Consider the following 6,862-nt stretch of genomic DNA (forward strand, 5'->3'; position numbering starts at 1 on the left):
CCACTCTCGTCATAAGTGGGGTTCTTGAAGGCGAATGGATCATCAGCGACGCTGGTCCCTCTCCTACTCAAGTCATCACGTAGCTCGACATGCTGATCATCGCGTGGTTTTCTGTTTCTTCGCCGCCATAAGATCGCGACCAGCACAAGCACCGCGAGTATGATAATCACCACCATCACGGGCACCACATAGTTCGACATGATCTGAGCCGTGCTCGACTGAGCCGCGGCGTGACGAGGGCCGTGTACTAAACAGATATAGCAAAATGAATGAATATATGTCAATTAAGGCTTGCAATGTCACTGAAGGTTTGCGCAATAAAATAGATGCACGAAAGGTCCGTGTACAGAAATAAAGCAAGTGAAGCAACATCTCTAATTGTCATCACACCTTTCGTAGAGAACATGACAGCCTCGCTCCGGGGCCCGTCCCCTCGGCCCGTCAAGGCGGAGACCTGGACTTTGTACTCGACACCCGGCTCAATCGGTCCCAGAACCACCTGCGTGCAGCTAGTGTGGACAGACATGTCACATGACACATACTCTGTCAGCCTTCTGTAACTCACGTGGTACCCTCCAAAGAACCCATTCAAGTGCTGTCTAGGGACGCCACTCCATTTGATGACGGCGACGGTTGAGTTGACAGGCTCGACGGTAATGTTGAATGGCGCGGAGACTGGTACTGGAATAACAGAGACATTTTTGTGAAGTGAACAGCTCGAGAGGTATTTTTTTAACATTCTTCGATGCAGAATTCAAGCAAATATTGAGGTAAATTTCCTAAAGCCTACTACAGTTTTGCTACAGCTAACACACATGCTTTTTCGTCGTAAAATATATGCAAATAAGTGATTACTCACGGTCCTCGTCAGTTGACGCGCGGTAGGGCTCACTCCTAGGCCCAGTCCCCGCTCCTGTGAACGCCTCCACCTGCACGACATACACAGTGAACACGCGAAGGTCCCGTATGATGACGTCACCTCTACCAGGCGGTACAACAGCTGCTCTCTCATCATCGCTGTTTTTTAGTGCTCGGTACCAGACCCTGTAACCAGCAAGCACGCCGCGCGTGTGTCCCGCGGGTAACGGGTCCCACGTGACCAATAGGCTTGTCGAGCTCTGGTTGACGACTCGCACGTTTGGCGGAGCGAGGTCTGGGACTAATGGGATGGAGATAACATTTGAGGTGGAAATGAATAAATAAATATGTCTCTAGACAAGAAAAAACAGGACTGTCAAATGCAATGACCAACCTTTGTGTGTAGAGAAGTGGATGCGGGAGATCTCAGCCGAGGCCATATGACATCAGATATGCAAATGGCTTGCGAATTAGAATGCTTCTCTATCAGGCGTGTCATCACCATTGACCACCAAAAAGTTGGTATTTGATTTTGAACAGTTGTCATGTTAGACTTTTTCCATAGCTATCTATGACTGCCAAATGCTGCAAATGCTGTTTGTGTGCCTGCCAATCCTTTGCACCATATCAAATCCTTGCTTAAACAATCCATTAAATTTCATATTTATACTAATAACTATTAGAAAATGATCACTGACACCTCGACCAATCAGCACCCTCTATTTGAACCCCCCAAATCTCATAGTAATTAAAGTTTCAAGGGGCAATAGAGAATTAGAGAATGAGTGGGGAGAATTAGTCAATAGAGAATGAGGCAATAGAGAATTAGTGGGGAGTGTGGTTAGAAATAAGTGCTTACTACTTAGTGATTAGTATTCCCTAAGTTGCAACTTTGTTTTCATTGTTTTCCTGGATTATTGTTGAAACGCCAAATTAGCTATAGAGAACTTGCTATAGAGCGTATTTATGTTTTTATTGCTGGCTTAGCAACCTATCTACTACTATGTTAACAGGGGGATTTGTACTCTGAAGACATTATGCACTTGTATTTTATATTTCACTGATTTTTTTATTTATGTAAATAAATTATAATTTTATAATCCTGATGTAAAAAAAGTTGTAATTTTTAAGCAAATTACAAGCAAAACTGTTGTATGCAACAGACTGAAAAGACACCTCAGTGCATTGTTGGAAACTTCAAGGCATACTGCTTGATCAGTAGTAGCTGAACTTGTCTGATAGTGTGGGACTTGAAATAGGGGGAAGGTTTCTGTTTTTGGTCTGTTTTTCCCAAAAATTTGCGCAAAAGTACATTAATGGGGTAATTAATAATTTGTTATTTCTATGTAATCTAAGTAACAATGGCACTTAATCACCTTTAACAGTAAATAAATTAGCCTCAGCTTCAGAAACTGGGTCTTCATTTAGTGTAAAAGTTTTTTTAACATGTTTTTTTAACTTTGGCTACTTCTTATACGTTAATCTGACATTGCTATTCCTCATTTGCCCAGATAGTGTTTTTAAGATGAATTTCTAACATCTTCAACATGTTCTCTTGACTCAATTGTAATATGTAATACAAGGTTACGATGATTTTTCTTTGTCACAGGGGCTTCACCACCTTGATTATCTCATCCTGACCAAGTCATTGCACTGCAGTTGTCCACACATCACAGTTGGTTATTGCCCTTGACAAATACTGCAGAGGAATTCCCTTTTTATTTATTTCAGGCAGTGTCAAATTTTGTTATTCAATGTCAAAGCTGCCAAGGTTAACAAAATATGTCACTCTGTAGCCTGGACACTCAAAGAGAGCGGGGTTGAATATTCTGTCAGCTGGAAAATAATAGCCCGTGCTACGCCTTACTTAAATACCAGCAAGCGTATCATATGCATGCCTAGTTTAAGTACGCCCAACAAAAAAACGAGCTGGCGTCCACTAACACTGTATATATATATATATATAAACGTTTTAAATTGTCTTACCCCGGCAAGGTACTCTAGAACACTGGACGCCGGCGTCTTCACTGTGACCACAATTGTGGGAACTCCAGCCGTTATGAGGGCATTCATCTATGCTACTTTCATATCCAGTGAAGCGAACGTTATCCATCCAAATGGGATAGGAGCTAGGGCGCTAATAGGCACTTTGGTATGCATGCGTCGCGTGCGAGAATCCCATCATCCGGCATATCACATGGGCATCATTATCCCAGTCATCGTCACAAATAGAGCCCTATTGCCCGGTGTAATGTACTGAAACTGTTCCATAATAACCATACGATATCCAAGCTAGCAAAAGATAAAAAGGTAGGAGATAAAAAGGTATAAAAAGTCATTTCCAACCAATTCTAGGTTGTATATCGCCTGCTATTCGGGCAGTATGTCTAAGGCAGCAGTCTTATTTATCGGGGCTGATAACAAGAGAGCTCTCTTGCTGATAATGAATTTTTTCCATTACAAAAATTACGACCCTCCCCTAATCTTTTACAAAAAAAGCACTAAAAAGGTGACCCTTCCCAAAAAGGCGACCAAAAATTAAGACCCTCCCCCATCTACATGAGCATACTAATTTGCCTCATAAAATATGCTCGTTTAGACGGGGATCAACACGTTCGTTTCTATTTGGCAGATATTAAGAATGTTCAAATATCGTAATCTATAGCTGTAGCAAGCCTCGGATTATTGGGGAGGGGGCACAATACAACTTTAAGAAAACAATAGGGGGCACAGCCACACCTAGGCTCTTACCGAAAGTGCTCGTTAAAAAAGCATTAAATGCTAAAAGCAGTGCTTGTTTTTGCCAAAAAAGTGCTAAAATAATGCTATTTAAAAAAATGCTTGTGGATTTTAAAAAATGCTCATTTTTTTCAGACTTTTTTTAATCATATAGAACATTACATTTTCAGATTTTCGCTCACATGTTTTAACATCAAAATTTAACGATCAATGTTTTTTTCCATTTAAGTCCAACACACGCTTGTCATTGGGTCATCATTACCCATTTTAGAAGTAAGTCATCGCTTGTTGTACTGGGTCATCACACTTGCTTGCAGATAGTCAACTAAGGCATGCTCCTGTTGGTCGTTGAATGCGGAATTGAGAACAGAGAATACCCTTTCTGCTGCAGCCGAGGATGGCTGCACCAACAGCACTTTCTTCACTCCAGAAGCCCAGTGAGGGAGCTGTTCCTTTTGGTCGTGCCACCATTTTACCTTTCGCTCTTCTGTGTTGATTACCACATCTGCAGTGGCAGCTAAGTAAGCAGGTAGTTCAGCTTTTAGGCCGTTGATAATGCAATCATCATTGAGAAAAGGGAAGATTCGCAAGGCCTCTACTGAGTGCTGAGTTGGCTTCAGCCACTGGACGCTGACCGGACACATATACCTCGCAGCCTTGAACGCTAACACTGTGTTGTATAGTTGGACATGGAACTTTCTCAGAAACCAATCTATGGCTGGTTGAACACATGCCTGCTGTTCGAGGGCTGCTACGTTTTGGGCAGGATTTTCTTCAGTGATTGCTGCTGCGACTGCACGCACGTTTGGAAAGTGAGGGGCTTGGCAGGCTTGGGCAACAGCATGGACTTTCTCATAACACGAGAACACGAGAGGGCCATCACCTTCCAAGAAATAGGTCGCTTTTACAAAGTGCTCCCCAACATCGATGGTGATGGCGAGCTCGAGCTTCAGGTTGATCACTCGCTCAGGATCGGAAAGTATTGCCTGGAGTTGAGGGAGTAACTGTGGACCAATATTAGCGGCTTCTGCTTCTATCAAGAATCCCTCAATATCTCCAAACTGCAGTAACATTTGTTTGTAGACTTCCCACATTGACCACCATCTGGTCTCACTGTATGATCTCGGTCTTTGCCCAGTCAGATCTTTCCACAACAGCTTTGCCTTGTAACTATGGCGGAACAGGCGAAGCCACACGCTACCGAACTCTAGAAGAGTTGGAATGACAAGATGATTCCCAACATTGTCAAGCGTGTGTGAGAAACACACAACGTTGAGCAGCTTAGGAAAGATAAATGCAATCCTATCCAACGCTGCCTGGTTCGCACTTGCCCCATCTCTCATGGCTGCGAGTAACGAATTGGCCTTGACACCATAATCAACTGATAGGCACTGATTAAGAACTTGTGCAAGACCATCCGCATTCACTGAATTGGAACATATATCAATTTTGACGAGACGTTGAATAATCGACCAATTCTCGTCAAGGAAACGCAGGATGACAGCAATTGCTTCTCCTTGTCGTGTACTTCCGTCAAAGACCATCGAAACATCTCTTGTCATGCCAGTCTGGCCAGGCAAAGTCAGTTTATTTTTTATCCTTTCGACTTCCTGCTTGAGAACAATTGAAATGTACTGACCAAGATGAGCACTTGCTGTGAGACGTTGGCAATTCTTTTCTAAGAGGGAGCGTAACTTTTCCCAAGTGGGATGCCAGCCTTCAGAAACTCTTCGACCACTTTGAGTCGGTAGGCCCGTTCAGATATTGGTAGAGTGCTGTCTTTCTGCGTCATGTCCGCCGCTCTAAAAGCCTCCAATAGTCTGATCCTTCAACTTAGACTTCTTCAGTTTCTCTTTACCATTTCCATGTTTCTTTGAAGCCAAGTGTGTAGTTAGAATACTCTTCTTCGAGACACACTTCCCGTCTTTGATTGTTAGTGCCTCTCCTGGATATTGCTGAATCCGATCATGTATGCTTATGTTCTTTACATCACAGTTCCCCCTAGTTTTGTTTTTTTCCACTGATTGATGGCAGAGTACGCTCTCGAGCTATCTCTGCCTTGCTTGGCTGACTTCCAGTATTGCTAGTGAATGAGGCCATCTTGGAACGAGTCACGAGGAGGACTGACGAGAATGACCGGGTTCTAGAAGGCAACCGCTGACCTATCAAACATATTCCCCAGCCTCCTCGGCTCCTTTGACAAAAATGAACGCAAATTGCGGCTTTGGACGACACATGTGAAGTCAGAGTGTGCTGATTAACGCGAAATTATATAAATAATCAGTCGATAATAAGAAAAAATGCTAGCAGTGCTTTTTGGGAAAAAATGTAAAAAAAAGTGCTCGCGAAGCCAAATAATGCCAAAAAAAGTGCTAGCATTTTCGGTAAGAGCCTAGCCACACCCCTGGTCATTCCCTTATATTTTTTGAAAACATTGGTGGGGGTGGGTGCACGTGCCCCCCCTGCTACGGCAGTGTAATCAGTCCATGCGGGCGAGAATTTGTTGAATTTTAGAATCGGACGGTCAACCATCACTATGTGATATGTGACGTCATCGAAGACGTCATTAAAAAAAACAAGAATATCCATATTTCATGAAGGAAACATCGTATGACAACCAATTGCTATTGTCAAGGCCGTGTCAACAAAATGATCACGTGATATGTGATATCATCGATGACGTCATTAAAGTAAAAGGAATTAATATCTCAAGAACGGAGCATATCAATATTGGTACAGTGGAACCCCGATATATACGCGCCCATCTCTTGGGCGAAAAAATATTTTAGATCCACAACACAGTAAGTCGAGCGCAAACGCTTAGGGACTGTGCAATTATTATCATGAAGGGGGGGGGGGGGGTCTGTAAAACCAGTGGGGGGGCACTAAGTTAAATGTTGCCAAGATAGGGGGTCAGCCTTAAAAGGGGGGCTTTCTTGAAATGACATCAAAATTTCGACTTGCTTTGCGCAAAAATGGTTAAAATTGCCATCTTTTCCTTTAAACACAAAATCGATGCAAACTTTGAGAACATTTTGCAGTAGTCTCACTAAGGACCGCTCTGTTCTATAAATCTCTATATATCTCTCAACCCTTATCGGCGGAGTGAGCACGTTGCTTGTCTTGATGTTGTCCAGTCGCCTGAGCTCAAACTCAGAAAGCGGACTCCCGTAAGCACCCATATTTTAGCGGCCACACCAAGACGACAAAGGTAAAAAAACGCCGCGTACAACAATTTCAGGTCTATGTGCCTGTTTTAAACCAT

The sequence above is a fragment of the Nematostella vectensis genome, chromosome 9 (genome assembly GCF_932526225.1).
Source record: "Nematostella vectensis chromosome 9, jaNemVect1.1, whole genome shotgun sequence".
NCBI lineage: Eukaryota > Metazoa > Cnidaria > Anthozoa > Actiniaria > Edwardsiidae > Nematostella > Nematostella vectensis.